This window comes from Macrobrachium nipponense, chromosome 34, assembly GCF_015104395.2.
Source record: "Macrobrachium nipponense isolate FS-2020 chromosome 34, ASM1510439v2, whole genome shotgun sequence".
In the NCBI taxonomy this organism is placed as follows: Eukaryota; Metazoa; Arthropoda; class Malacostraca; order Decapoda; family Palaemonidae; genus Macrobrachium; species Macrobrachium nipponense.
The window spans coordinates 24,397,286-24,414,785 of record NC_061095.1 but is presented as its reverse complement, the minus strand read 5'-3'; the positions used below and the strand labels follow the sequence as shown (position 1 = coordinate 24,414,785).

Below are 17,500 nucleotides of genomic sequence, written 5' to 3'. Positions count from 1 at the left end.
CCAATAAACTGCTTTAATTGTGCCTGGAGAGATAATTACGAATTTAATTAGTCAGTACTGTCTCATTCTCACATAATGGGCTCTGATTACCTTATCTTGGCGCTCCTCATCACCCAACACAGAACGGCTGATGGCATTAACAGGTCTCAGGTCAAATAAAGTACTTGTGCCCCAAACTCTTATCGTAAAGAGCACCTTTCGTCCTATTTCTATATGACTTATTTTCATAAACGGAGAGAGAGAGAGAGAGAGCGTAGATACTGGCACCATTATTCATTTTTAACAACTTTTAAAGTTTATAGCTATTAACATTTTTTCAACCCTCCAAAAAAGTGTGATGCAAAACTTTGTTTAAAAATGTTACTAGCTTTTTCTCCTCTTCAGCTTAGTAGCTTAATAAATATGTCCTTTAGTACAGTTTTTTTTTCTTTTTTTCAATAAGAACAGAAATGCCTCTAGCCACATTTATTACGAATTAAAGTGTCACTATTTGTGCACATGCTTTTCCAAGTCATTCTTTAACATATATGCCTCGTTGCTGTTCCTATTCATTCTTTACTATATAGTCCTTCTTGCTATTCTAAGTCCTTATTATATAGCCCTTCTTGTTCTTTCAAGTCATTCTTTATTATAAAATAATACAGTCCTTCTTGTTCCAAGTCATTCTTTATTATATAGTTCTTCTTGATATTCCAAGTCATTCTTCAGTATATAGGCCTCCTTGCTGTTCCAAGTCATTCTTTAGTATATGGTCCTTATTTCTTCCTTATTCTGAGCCACCCAACTTTTAAAATATCATTCATTAATTTTTCTATTCTAAGCTTGCTGATAAACCTCAATAAACCCTCCTATTTCATTACCCCCCAAGTGCTGCTTCTTTAAGCGGATCAGACCAGCCCTACACATAATTATAATGAGAGAGCACGAGAGGAATTTCTTCCCTATCCCTACTCCTTTTATACCTTCTTGAATTTCAGTTTTGCAAAACTACAACCGAATGCAAAATGGAAACATAATTAGTTAGAATCCAACTACAGATAACAAACTGAGATTTAATTTTTAAAAAATATGGTGGCTGACCTTTGGAAGAAAAAAAAAAAAGAATTCGAGAGGCCAATCAGTGCGAGCTAACAGCCAGTACACGTGTAATAGGAAAATAGGATATTTGACTTAGTTTTGATGTCGCAATACCATGGGACACCAAAGTTGAAGACAAAGAAAAGGAAAAAAATGGATAAGCATCAAAAACTGAAAATAGAAATAAAAAGGATATGGGATATGCCAGTGGAAATTGTACCAATAAACATGGGAACACTAGCACGATTCCAAGATTCCTGAAAGGGAATCTGGAAAACTAGAGGTAGAAGGCGCTCCAGGACTCAAGCAGAAAAGTGAGTTCCTAGAAACGGCGCACATAGTAAGAAAAGTGATGGACTCCTAAAGGAGGCAGCATGCAGCCCGGAACACCCAACTATAAATACCAACCAATCGAGTTATAAGACTGTGATAGACCAAAATAATAATAATAATAATAATAATAATAATAAGACAAGAGTAAGGGAAATATAGCCAGTAACTACAGGCCTATCACCTGCCTACCAATAATGTGGAAGTTACTATCAGGTATCATCAGTGAAGGTACTATACAACTACCTATTTTTTTGAGGACGGACAAAACACATCCCCCACCAACAGAAAGGCTGCAGAAGGAAATGTAGGGGCACAAAAGACCAGCTCCTAATAGACAAAATGGTAATGAAGAACAGTAGGAGAAGGAAAACCAACCTAAGCATGGCATGGATAGACTATAACAAAGCCTTCGACATGATACCACACACATGGCTAATAGAATGCCTGAAAATATATGGGGCAGAGGAAAACACCATCAGCTTCCTCAAAAATACAATGCGCAACTGGAATACAATACTTACAAGCTCAGGAATAAGACTAGCAGAGGTTAATATCAGGAGAGGGATCTTCCAGGGCGACTCACTGTCCCCACTACTCTTCGTAGTAGCCATGATTCCCATGACAAAAGTACTACAGAAGATGGATGCCGGGTACCAACTCAAGAAAAAGAGGCAACAGAATTAACCATCTGATGTTCATGGACGACATCAAGCTGTATGGTAAGAGCATCAAGGAAATAGATACCCTAATCCAGACTGTAAGAATTGTATCTGGGGACATCAGGATGGAGTTTGGAATAGAAAAATGCGCCTTAGTCAACATACAAAAAGGCAAAGTAACGAGAACTGAAGGGATAAAGCTACCAGATGGGAGCAACATCAAACACATAGATGAGACAGGATACAAATACCTGGGAATAATGGAAGGAGGGGATATAAAACACCAAGAGATGAAGGACACGATCAGGAAAGAATATATGCAGAGACTCAAGGCGATACTCAAGTCAAAGCTCAATGCCGGAAATATGATAAAAGCCATAAACACATGGGCAGTGCCAGTAATCAGATACAGCGCAGGAATAGTGGAATGGACGAAGGCAGAACTCCGCAGCATAGATCAGAAAACCAGGAAACATATGACAATACACAAAGCACTACACCCAAGAGCAAATACAGACAGACTATACATAACACGAAAGGAAGGAGGGAGAGGACTACTAAGTATAGAGGACTGCGTCAGCATCGAGAACAGAGCACTGGGGCAATATCTGAAAACCAGTGAAGACGAGTGGCTAAAGAGTGCATGGGAAGAAGGACTAATAAAAGTAGACCAACACCCAGAAATATACAGAGACAGGAGAATGACAGACAGAACAGAGGACTGGCACAACAAACCAATGCACGGACAATACATGAGACAGACTAAAGAACTAGCTAGCGATGACACATGGCAATGGCTACAGTGGGGAGAGCTAAAGAAGGAAACTGAAGGAATGATAACAGCGGCACAAGATCAGGCCCTAAGAACCAGATATGTTCAAAGAACGATAGACAGAAATAACATCTCTCCCATATGTAGGAAGTGCAATACGAAAAATGAAACCATAAACCACATAGCAAGCGAATGTCCGGCACTTGCACAGAACCAGTACAAAAAGAGGCATGATTCAGTGGCAAAAGCCCTCCACTGGAGCCTGTGCAAGAAACATCAGCTACCTTGCAGTAATAAGTGGTACGAGCACCAACCTGAGGGAGTGATAGAAAACGATCAGGCAAAGATCCTCTGGGACTATGGTATCAGAACGGATAGGGTGATACGTGCAAACAGACCAGACGTGACGTTGATTGACAAAGTCAAGAAGAAAGTATCACTCATTGATGTCGCAATACCATGGGACACCACAGTTGAAGAGAAAGAGAGGGAAAAAATGGATAAGTATCAAGATCTGAAAATAGAAATAAGAAGAATATGGGATATGCCAGTGGAAATCGTACCCATAATCATAGGAGCACTAGGCACGATCCCAAGATCCTTGAAAAGGAATCTAGAAAAACTAGAGGCTGAAGTAGCTCCAGGACTCATGCAGAAGAGTGTGATCCTAGAAACGGCATACATAGTAAGAAAAGTGATGGACTCCTAAGGAGGCAGGATGCAACCCGGAACCCCACACTATAAATACCACCCAGTCGAATTGGAGGACTGTGATGGAGCAAAAAAAAAAAAAAAAAAAAACAATAATAATAATAATAATAATAATGTGGCACCCTGGCAGAGTGGGCTAGGTCGTCAATGGACTGGTTAAGCAACATTGGGGCTGGTCAATTGTTGGATGGGTGACCGCTCTCCTTGGCGTTGATTCCTTGGAAAGGATCTGTACCATAATTTCCTCAGTCTACTCAGCTGTAAATGAGTACCTATTCCTGATGGGGTAGGGTCCAGCTATGGGTTAAATAGCAAAACTCAGCAATGATGGAAAGAAATGAAAGATTAAACGACAACGACGTATATGGAACCTCTGGCAACAGAGGAGCTTCGTCCAGTAGTCAGGTATTAAGCCCAATTGAAGGGGAAGACCATCAGGTACTTGGAGGTCGTCATCCAGCAATTGACCACCACAACGACAGTAACCAACAGAAGCAAACCAGAGGAAGAAATGGACAAGAGAAGAAAATAAGGAAATATAGAGATGCTACATTAGAAGCAACCCGACGGAGAGAGGATATAGAAGAAAATTGGTCAACATCTGGAATGAGAGGAATAACACTCCCCAAACAGAGCAAAGGCTGGCAGACCAAGTAAGGAACATAAAGAAAAAGAACTGGAAAAGGAAATGACACACAGCGACGAAGTACAAGAAGATGACCTGAGAGACGATGCCACAGAAGACAACAAGGATGATGAGGTATCAAACAACGGCACATGAAGAAACGCTGACGACGTAACAGAGGACAGAATGGGTAGAAAAGATCAGACAATGGATGGAGCCAGATACAGAGAGAACGAAGATCCCCTCCACGAAAGCCTACAACACCAAGAAATTAAGGGAGAAAACAAGTGAGGTTAATGAAATAATGGGAATAATACACACCACCTGTATCACAGAAACAAATAACTTGGCATATGCAGAACTGATGGAGATACGAACACCAACACCACCAGCACAACCAACCCAACAGAAACCAAAACAGCAATCCCCTTGGAAAAGGTGCCTGGAAAAGCAAATCATGGTGATGAGGTCGGACTTGAGTAAACTGTAAGATATGGCAGAAAAAAGGCTTAAGAAGCAAGAAAACAAGGGAGGAACTGAACGAGAAATACAAAGTACAGGAGAGGGGACTAAACAACACAATAGATGTAAAACATAGGCTTAAGGCCAAAGCACATAAGATCCAACGGCTAAGAAGAAAACAAGGGAGGAACTGAACGAGAAATACAAGGTACAGGGGAGGGGACTAAACAACACAATAGAAGATGTAAAACAGAGGCTTAAGGCCAAAGCACATAAGATCCAACGGTATCTGAACAGAAATAAGGGATACCAAAAGAACAAACTATTCGGAACCAACCAGAAAAGACTATACAGTCAACTAACAGGGGAAGACAACCACCAAGAAATTCCTGAAGCCGAACCAAGTAAGAGACTCTGGGAAAACATATGGAGCAATCCGGTATCACACAAAAAGCATGCAACATGGCTCCAGGAAGTTAAGGAAAAAGAAACAGGGAGAATAAAACAAAGATTCACTGACATCACGACAGACACAGTCAGACACCAACTAAAGAAAATACCCAAATGGAAAGCCCCAGGTCTCGATAAAGTCCATGGATACTGGCTCAAAAACTTCAAGGCTCTACACCCACGAATAGCAGAACAACTCCAGCATTGTATCACAAATCACCATGTGCCCAAATGGATGACCACAGGAAGAACATCCATAGTACAAAAAGACAAGTTTAATGGAAATATAGCCAGTAACTACAGGCCTATCACCTGCCCACCAATAATGTGGAAGTTACTAACAGGTATCATCAGTGAAAGGCTATACAACTACCTAGAGGAGACAAACACCATCCCCCACAAACAGAAAGGCTGCAGAAGGAACTGTAGGGGCACAAAAGACCAGCTCCTGATAGACAAAATGGTAATGAAGAACAGTAAGAGAAGGAAAACCAAACTAAACATGGCATGGATAGACTATAAGAAAGCCTTCGACATGATACCACACACATGGCTAATAGAATGCCTGAAAATATATAGGGCAGAGGAAAACACCATCAGCTTCCTCAAAAATACAATGTGCAACTGGAATACAATACTTACAAGCTCTGGAATAAGACTAGCAGAGGTTAATGTCAGGAGAGGGATCTTCCAGCGCGACTCACTGTCCCCACTCTCTTCGTAGTAGCCATGATTCCCATGACAAAAGTACTGCAGAAGATTGATGCTGGGTACCAACTCAAAAAAAGAGGCAACAGAATTAACCATCTGATGTTCATGTACGACATCAAGCTGTATGGTAAGAGCATCAAGGAAATAGATACCCTAATCCAGACTGTAAGGATTGTACTGGAGACATCAGAGAAGAGTTGGGAATAGAAAAATGTGTCTTAGTCAACATACAAAAGGGCAAAGTAACAAGGACTAAAGGGATAAAGTTACCAGATGGGAACAACATCAAACACATAGATGAGACGGGATACAAATACCTGGGAATAATGGAAGGAGGGGATTTAAAACACCAAGAGATGAAGGTCACGATCAGGAAAGAATATATGCAGAGACTCAAGACGATACTTAAGTCAAAACTCAACGCCAGAAATATGATAAAAGCCATAAACACATGGGCAGTGCCAGTAATCAGATACAGCGCAGGAATAGTGGAATGGACGAAGGCAGAACTTCGCAGCATTGATCAGAAAACGAGGAAACATATGACAATACACAAAGCAATACACCCAAGAGCAAATACGGAAAGACTATACTTAACACGAAAGTAAGGAGGGAGGGGACTACTAAGCATAGAGAACTGCGTCAACAACGAGAACAGAGCACTGCGGCAATATCTGAAAACCAGTGAAGACAAGTGGCTAAAGAGTGCATGGGAAGAAGGCCTGATAAAAGTAGACAAAGACCCACAAATATACAGAGACAGGAGAATGACAAGCAGAACAGAGGAATGGCACAACAAACCAGTGGAGAGCTCAAGAAGGAAACTGAAGGAATGATAACAGCGGCACAAGATCAGGCCCTAAGAACCAGATATGTTCAAAGAACGATAGATGGAAATAACATCTCTCCCATATGTAGGAAGTGCAATACAAAAAAGGAAACCATAAACCACATAGCAAGTGTATGTCCAGCACTTGCACAGAACCAGTAAAAAAAGAGGCATGCTTCAGTAGCAAAAGCCCTCCACTGGAGCCTGTGCAAGAAACATCAGCTACCTTGCAGTAATAAGTGGTACAAGGCCAGCTTAATCTTAAACAACAACACCACCAAGATTCAGTCCCCCAGCAACCATCACTGTGATCATGAATAAAAAATAAATAAATAAAAATGAAAATAAATAAAAAGATAAAGTATATAAATAATTATAAATAAATAATAATCAAATAAATAAAAAATAAATAAGTATAAATAAAAATAAATCAATGAAAATATGTAAATGAAAAAATAAATAAATAAATAAAAACGAATAAATAAATAAATAAAAACGAATAAATAAATAATTAATAAAAATAAATAAATAAATAAAATATATAAATAAATAAATAAAATATATAAATAATAAATAAATTAATGAAAATAAATTAATTAATTAATAAAATTAAATAAAAAAAATAATAAAAATTAATAATAAAAATAAAAATAGATCAATAAATAAAAGTAAATAAATAAATAAATAAATAAATAAATAAAAGTTCAAAAAAATAAATAAAATTCATAAAAATAAATAAAAAATAAAAAATAAAAAATTAATAAAAATAATTTAAATAAAATAAAATAAATAAATAATAAATACAAAATAAATCAAAATATAATTAAATAAAAATTATAAATAAAAATATATAAAAATAAGTAAAATGGATAAAAATTATAAGTAAATAAAAATATAAAAAATAAATAAATATATATATAAAATAAATAATAATGAATACATAGATAAAAATAGATAAAAATAAATAAAATATTGAAAAAATAATTAAATATAATTAAATTCAAAAACAAAATTCACTAAATATTTAAACAAAAGATAAATAAAAACATGAAAAATAATAATAATAAAATAGAAAACGATCAAGTAAATATCCTCGGGGACTGTGGTATCAATAAACAAAAGGTGATATGTGCCAATAGACCAGATGTGACGTTGATTGACAACATTAAGAAAGTATCAGTTATTGATGTCGTAATACCATGCGACGCCAGAGTAGAAAGGAAAATATTGAAAAGTATCAGAAGAGAGAGAGAGAGAGAGAGAGAGAGAGAGAGAGAGAGAGAGAGAGAGAGATAGAATCCAGACTTGGAATAGACCTACATAATATTACTGCAGCTGAGGCAGCAATTACTTTCAATTTAACATGCTTAAAAGATGGTTTACGTCAGGAATAAAGGAAAAATAATGAAATAATATCAATGTAAAATAACATGAAAAAATACAAATAAAAATAAAAATAAATAAAAAATATTCATATAAATAAACAAAAATAAATATATAGATAGATATAAATGAAAAAATTAAATATAAAATAGAAATAAATAAATAAAAAAAATAAAAATACAAAACAAATGAAAATAAATAAATGAATAAATAAAAATAAATAAATAAAATAAATAAAAGAATGAATACGTAAATAAAAATAAAATAAAATAAATAAATCTATAAATGAAAATAAATAACTAAAAATAAAAAAATAAAAAATAGATAAGTAAAAAAAATCAATGAAAAAATAATTATTTCATGAATATAAATAAATAATTAATAAATAAACATATAAATGAAAAATAAATATGTAAAATAAATAAAAAAATATATAAAATATAATAAATACATTAAATAAAATATATAAAATAAATCAATATATAAATATAAATAAATAAATTAAATCAATAAATAAATAAATAAAAAATAAATCAATATAATAAATAAGAATAAGTAAATAAAAAAATAATAAATAAAAAATAAATATAATAAAAATGAATAAATAAATAAATAAAATAAACATCAAAATAAATTAATAATTAAATAAAGAAAAATAAATGAATAAATAAATAAAATAAAAGAAATGAATAAAAATAAATAAATAAATAAAAATAAACAAATTAATAAATATAGATATATGAATAAATAAAAAAATAAAAAAACAAAATAAAAATAAAATAAATAGGAAAAATAAATAAAAAATAAATGCAAATAAATAAATAAATAAAAATAAATAAATAAATATATAAATATAAATAAATAAAACAATAAATAAATGAAAATAAATAAATACATAAAAATAAATAAATGAATAAAAATTACTAAATAAATAAATAAAAATAAAATAAGTAAATAAATAAATAGTAATAGAAACAAATTAATACATAGATGTATAAATAGAATAAATAAATAAACTGATAAATATAATAATATGAAAATAAAAATATAAATAAAGATAAATAAATAAGAATAAATAAATAAAAATGAATACATATAAAAATATAAAAATAAAAATCAATAAAAATGAAAAAATAACAAACATATAATATAAATAAGTAAATAAATAAATAAATAAAATAAATAAATAAACGTAAACAAATAAAAAAATAGATAAAAATACATATAAAAATAAATATATATAAATATAAATACAGTAGATAAAAATCAATAAATAAAAATAAAGAAGAATAAATACAAATAAATAAATAAAAATGAATGAAAATATATACATAAAAATAAATAAATAAATAAATAAATAAAAATTAATAAATAAATAATCGATAAAAAATAAATTAAAATAAAAAATATACAAATAAAAATAAATAAATAAAACAATAAATAAATAAAAAAAAAATAAATAAATACATTACATAAATAAATCAATAAAAATGACTAATTAAATAAATAAATACAAATAAAATAAGTAAATAAAGAAATAGTAATAAAATAAATAAATACATAAATGTAAAAATAGAATAAATAAATAAAACTGATAATATAATATTGAAAATAAAGATATAAATAAAGACAAATATATATATAAAAATAAATATAATGAATACATATAAAATAAAAAAAAAATAAAAAAAAAATTAAAAAACTTAAAAACATATGAGTAAATAAGTAAATAAATAAATAAATAAATAAACATAAATAGGTAGTAAAAACAGATAAAAAAATAACATAAAAATAAACGTATATAAATAAATATAAATATATAAAAAATCAATAAATAAAAAATAAATAAAATAAAAATCAGTGAAAATAAATATACATAAAATACAAAAAATATAAATAAAAACCAAAAGATATATAAATAATCAATAAAAAGGAATAATAAATAAAAATGAAACTAATTAGATAAATAAAAAATAATATAAATACATGAAAATACAATGAATAAATTGAATTAAAAATAAAATATAAATAATTAAATTAATAATGAAATAAAAATAGGTCAATAAATAAAGTAAATAAATATAAAAATACAAAAATTAAACTAATTAAAAAATAAATAAAAAAATAAATAAAAATAAATAAAAAATAAAATAAAAAAAATAAAATAATTTAAATTGAAATAAATAAAACTAAATATAAATGAATAATAAAAAAATATGAAAATAAATAAATAATTAATTAAATAGATAAATAAAAAGTAAATATTAAATAAATAGGTATAAATAAACTAATAAATAGAAATAAATAAAAAAATAAATAAATAAAAATAATAAATAAATCTTAAATAAATACAATAAAAAAACAAAAAATAAATAAAAAAATAGTCAAACCATTGAAAAATAAAATAAAAAACATTAAAAAATATAAAAATAAAATAAATACAATGATCATGCAAAAAAAATCATAAAAAATAAAAACAAAAACAATGAATACAAAAAAAGTATAAAATAAAAAGGGACAAATATAAATAGAAAAGAAAAATAAAAATAAAAAATAAGCAAAATAAAAAACTCATTAAAAATAAAATATGTAGAAATAATAAAATTATAAAGAAATAAAAATTAAAAATAAAAAATAACAATAATTAATTGAAATAAAAATATTTAAGATAATAAAATTTAATAAATTTAAACCAAATAAAAAAATTATGAAATGATAATATGTAAAAATATAAATAATAAAAATAAAAAATTAAAAGTAATAAAATATATATAATAAAAATAGAAATAAAAACAATGCTAATAACTATAATAAATATAAAAATAAAAATGAAAAATATAATAATGAGAACAACAAAATCATAATAATAATAAGCAGAATCCTTGAACATATATGGGGCAGAGGAAAGCAACATCAGCTTCCTCAAAAATAAAATGGGTAACTGGAATACAGTATTTACAAGCTCCGAGATAAGACTAGGAGAGGTTAACATCAGGAGAGGGATCTTCCAGGGCGACTTACTGTCCCCACTACTCTTCGTAGTAGCCATGATTCACATGACAAAAGTACTACAGAAGAAGGAATAATCAGTTTTAATCAATCACAGAATGGAATCTGACACACTCCTCGTCGAGAACTGTCCTATGAGTGATTACCAGCAGGGCGTGATCCGACCTCAAGCTTATTGAAGGTTCGCTAATCTACGGTCAAAAAGAGGTTGTTTCACCATCGAAAATTAAAATAAATATGCTATATTTTATTAGAAATAATTTTTCTGTACTATGTAACTTGCATATTATTTGTTTTTCACATTTTTATTCTAATAAATAAATCATAAATATCCTATCCTAAAATTCCTGTACCTTTAACTCTACGTGAAACAGTTTTCAGAACTTTTAAGCTTAGCTAGCCCCACCCCGGCCCCCCCCCCACAACAAACAACAACAAAGTAGCTTGTAGACTTGTCAGCTAAAACTACAGTTGCATTGTCCAATGTCATTCATGGCCAAGAATAATAGCACTGCTCATCGCTGAGTGCAAGAATAGAAAACCAACGCATTTCCATATCCAGGTGGGTACTGTTACATCAGAAACAATTTTCCATAATTTACTTTAAGAGCAAATGTTCGCCACACAGAACTCAAATTTCGGCAACTTTTATCATTAAAGGCCCTGTCAATCACCCAACAAATCCCTTCAATCATCAATTATTATACCAAAATCTTTTTAATTTCGTATCATAAGCATCAATAGCAAGAAAAACCAAATACACATTCAAAGAGAAACATTTAACTCTACAACTGATTATTTTTTATTCACAACGGATATTTACATTTTGGTAGTTAATTCCTAAGGTTTCATCTTTATCTTTATTTCATTAACCGATCTCATAGGAGTTGCAAAACGGTATAAGAGCTCTCTGTACACCAAGGAAAAAATTATTTTTTTTAACATTTCTATGAACTTCATTTACACTTACATACACATCCACGCATTACACACACACACACACACACGCTCCACTACAAACGTAAATGGAATATTGCACTGATTACGTACATAATGAATGTGTATATATAAATTATACATATATATAATATATATATATATATATATATATATATATATATATATATATATATATATCTGTGTGTGTGTTGTATTAGATATTAAAGCAACATTATTGGAGGAAGGAAAGGTTCTATAATTGAATACATAAGCTCATAAAAATATAACAAGGTCTGTCATTATATTTTAGAGAGGCTTTATGCGAAAGAAGGTTTCTTATCTTAATTAACTTGCAATTCCAGGAACCACACAAAAAGCAAAATATAAAAATGGCCGGACAAATATGCTGCTCGTGAATAACAAAAGATCCTATTAAATTGCTCATTGTGAACAATGGAACGTCAATATGATAAAAATTAAGTACGAATAAAAATAAAGCCAAAACCAAAGCTTTAATCCTATTGCTACACCACATTTTTCCTTCCCTGCATATAATATAAATAATATTATATATATATATATATTATATATATATATATATATCTTAATAATTATTATATATATATATATATATATATATATATATATATATACACACAAACATATAGTTTGTGTATACATATATGCATATGTATGTATATAGTATATACGTGTGATGAACACGAACGTTCCTGCAGGATATAATAACTGATAATTTATTTGCTCTAGAATTAATGCAGACCTGATTCGCGGAGTTAAATTACTCTTGTTTAAAGAATGATCAAAATTATTTTGGAAGCCACTCAATTTAACGTAAAGAACTGAACGCACCCAAACATGATCAATATATGAAGCAATAATGTACTACTGGTCAGAATCTAAGTATTTATTTTTTCATTCATTGAAAGACTTTTCAGAAGTCACGGAGAGCAAGGGATTCTTACATACGTCTTCAATCTATTTCTTGCCTTCCTTGTATTGTTTGTTTGTATGGTGTTTTTACGTTGCATGGAGCCAGTTGTTATTCAGCAACGGGACCAACGGCTTTACGTGACTTCCGAACCACGTCAAGAGTGAACTTCTATCACCAGAAATACACATCTCTCACTGCTCAATGGAATGGCCGAGAATCGAACTCGCGACCACCGAGGTGGGACGCCAACACCATACCAACCACGCCACTGAAGCACCTTTTGCCTTTCCCTGTAGAGCAGTGGTTCCCAAACTTTTTTCTGTCATTTCCCCTGCACCCAGTTCAACCATCTAGATTTCCCCCTTCATGTGTATGAGGGGAAAGAGTAGTTAAAACACACTGTGACTATGTACTAATTTATTTTTCAAATGTACAAATATACTGATAAACAGGCATTCTCTCTCTCTTCCTCTCTCAGCTCTCTCTCTCTCTCTCATCTCTTCTCTCTCTCTCTCTCTCGTCTCTCTCTTCTCTCTCTTCTTCTCTCCTCTCTCCTCAACATGAGAAAATCCATCTGAGATTTTTTTTAGTTAGTAGGTATATAGTGTAATTATTTCCCCTAGTTTGGTTTGGGAACCACTGCAGTAGAAGAATTATCGATGAAATGTTCAGAACCTCCTACCACTGAGGTACAGGTTGTCTCAACTAGCAATGGCTAAAACAGCCTAACACAGAAATACGGCTGGAGAGGTATATAGCCTTTTCGGTTCCTTTCCTCTTTGAAGTCAGGTCTAACTCTATTGGCCCATGTCAAAACTTTGCCTTGACTTCATAAGTGTGGACAGGTCGCGGATGTGATATCTGGCTACCTTGGCTTTCCAAATTAGCGTTGCGAGTGGTCTCTGATCAACAGGCGTGCGTTGCATATGAGGAGCAAATAGGGTGAAATGGTGGGAGATGTAAACGTGGCGAAGATGTGATAAATATTTTATCTTCTACTTAAGGATACCTCAGAGTTTTGAAATGATTTGATCACATGGAGCTACAGGAGGACGAGGTTTTATGGAGAAGGAGAATTGGAACTAATATGATGTTGGTTAGACTCAGTAAACGCATGAAGCAGGGAGTGTGTTGAAGACAGAGAGAGCGGCAGTACGTCAAAGGGTTAACGTAATCCTGATATTACTTCTGCTCACGCTTAATGAACATCTGCTGTAGTGGAAGGTTTCTGCACAGCTGATTCACCCATGATCAGCAGTTATTGAACGAACGTAACAGTGACTTATTTTGTTCTAATGGGCACAGCATTTTCCAGTTTTATAATATATATATATATATATATATATATATATATATATATATATATATATATATATATATATATATCTGCATAATTTATATTCTTGGTCTATCGTTACCATGTTATTCCATATTTGGCTTACACGATCCGTTAATTATAAGACATGTGTTTTAAACACCAAACAAATAGGTAAATCCTTTCTTTACAGACTTTGTTCCTTCAGTAGAAGACGGTTAGTATCCTTTGAGAGGACTAATTACAATGTCTACAAAGACTTATTTATTATCATAGCATACGAATGTCCATTTCACACTAGAGAGATGTGCTATGTCTTGTATATCAATACAGTGGAAGAAGAATAACAGCAGACAACAGAAATCAAGAACGGATAAATCATATATGGAAGAATTTTCTTAATTTGTTCTCTACACCGTAACGGGGGGAGAGAGAGAGAGAGAGAGAGAGAGAGAGAGAGAGAGAGAGAGAGAGAGAGAGAGAGAGAGAGCACTGTTTCACCGGACAAAATAAACAGGACAAAGTGAAAAGAAAATCTCATAAATGTTTGACATGCAACACCCTGTGTTTGTGTGAAGTTGATGGATCAATCTCTCATGTCAATGATAAACAAAATATGGAAATGCATTTAAGTGTAGCAATTGTTTTATATCACATAAAATTACGTACATGTACACACACACATATATGTGTGCGTATTCTGTATGTGAGCACTAAAAGCCACGTTTTCATGTATATGCGTGACTTTATATACTCTTATAACGCATATATATATATATATATATATATATATATATATATATATATATATATATATATATATATATATATATATATATAGAGAGAGAGAGAGAGAGAGAGAGAGAGAGAGAGAGAGAGAGAGAGAGAGGACAACAAATATCACTGCAGTTTTATTTGTTGAAATTTCCTTGACTATTCCGAGAAGGAGGGAAAGGAGGGAGAAAGAGAAGTCAAGCAGTCTGCCGCATGCACGCAATGAGAATGCCTCCACACGCGAGGTCACCCTCGAGTTCCGTGTCTCCAGTGTTTAACTTCCCCCGTCGTTTTAATGGTAAGATACAGCTTGTGTGGTCGTTCCTTCGCATTTCTAGAGCACCGTCAAGTGCTTTGGTTTCTAAAGGTAATGTGTTTTTCTCCGTTTGCTTGATACATTTGCGTAATATAGCACACTTTTTTTCTATTCCTTTCCCCATTACTTTTTTCTTTTTTAATAAGTGATACCTACTTTATGTATTTCCCATCACAACCTTTGTTACTCCCTTCAACAACGCATCTTTTGGAAGCTTGAATTTAAAGCCGATGACCCCTACGAGGTTGTTCCATAAGAATGGTGTTCATCTTCTAAATAATAATAATAATAATAATAATAATAATAATAATAATAATAATAATAATAATAATAATAATAATATATTTTAAAACGTTATAAATCCACTTGTTTAAAAAAAAGGCTCATTTACCCTCTAACTGTCAAATCCCTCAATTCTTCTAGGCCTAAATATTAACTTTACAACTACCTTTGCATATCTTTTTACCCAGTCTTCCCGGTGAAGAAATATTATGGTATTTCCCGGAACCGTCTTCACCTCGGTTTCTGTCAAAGAATTAGCGTATATGTTAATGTGTCCTGTCTATTTCTCGCCTGAATTGACGGCAATTTAACGCTTATTTCATTGGCTGCCCGTTTGTTCAGGTGGGTGGGTCTGATGATGATGCAAAAAGAATATTTATGTTCCCTCAATATATGAAAAATTCTTTTTTTTTTTTTTTTTTATCTACCACAAAATTTAAGTTACAGAATTCATACAAAATCTCTTGGAAAAAAATTGAGAATATGTTGTGTATACATTTCCCCAATACCGGAGAGATGCCTTTGAAGTCAAAATTTCTATTCCCAGGCAACAAAGCAACTTTTCTGATGAGAAAGCATTAAAAGTAAGTTCACTAAGTTACATACTTATATATCGAAAAAATATGTCTGATTACTTGTGTATACTACAGACCACAAATCATTTAACAATACAGACTACAAATCAGTTTATTTCAATAAAGATTAAGGAATTATAGTATTCCAGGATATAGCCACTTGAACCCTTTTCCTTGGTTTATGGATTCAAGAATAATGATGCATTTAGTGGAGTGAGCTAGACAAAGGTACATTGAGAAAAAACAGGATTTCTTGAAGGAATAAAGGACGATCTAATATCATAATTGATACCTTGCAGAGTAAATTAGAGAGGATTATACTAAATCAAGAATGACAAAGAGACCTAATTAACACGAAAGGCATTATTACATAAATTTAAATAATTAGCACCTCGCTTAACAATAAGAACAAGTAATCAGTGTTCAAGGAGAATCAACAGTAATGTGTTTGTGTGTTGAGAGAGAGAGAGAGAGAGAGAGTAGACAGAGAGAGAGAGAGAGAGAAGAGAGAGAGAGAGAGCAGTATTTGTACTTGCAGAGTAAGAATATCACTTACCAGGACATGCAGCATGTGCATAGTGCATACTCTGATTAGCAGTTAGTAGAATTAGGTGTCGAGTAAATGTCTTATAAAAAGGTTTACAACAAAAGATCTGAGTGTACAAAGTATTGTTTGCAGAACAGTGCAAGACTAGTGAATACAAAAAAGAAATTCACGTAATAAAATGATAATTTCTTTGCAGTACTGCAAACTGAATGAAATTTTAGAAAATAATAAAAAGGTTCACATCATAAAGATAAAAACAAATTAGTAATAGTAATCTAAGGCAAATGCTCAAACACGGTCTAAGGCTGTCAGAAGTTCCGAGTAATGACATTTCTAATTTGTTAACGGCTACCTCATTGAAACCTACCAAGTAGGGCAGTGAATTGTGATTTAGAATAAAATCCACATACCTTGAACTTGTAGTTTTTTTGGTAAATTTATTTTTTTGCTTTATATATATATAGATATATATATATATATATATATATATATATATATATACATATATATATATATATATACACACACATATATATATATATATATATATATATATATATATATATATATATATATATATATATATATATATGTCATGAAGCCAATATGCTCAATGTTCAATTCGGTCCTACTTAATAGGCAGAAATGCTCGTTGCCTGTTCACACCACAAGAATTCTCTCTCTCTCTCTCTCTCTCTCTCTCTCTCTCTCTCTTGTATATATATATATATATATATATATATATATATATATATATATACACAATATATATTGTTACG

General features: G+C 31.3%; 1 protein-coding gene across 3 annotated transcripts in view; it reads right to left on the bottom strand.

Annotated features, from left to right (window-relative positions):
* Positions 1-17,500, bottom strand: part of LOC135207672 (tachykinin-like peptides receptor 99D) — a 498,955-nt gene that overhangs the window by 249,619 nt on the left and 231,836 nt on the right. The gene's annotated exons all lie outside the window — the stretch shown is intronic.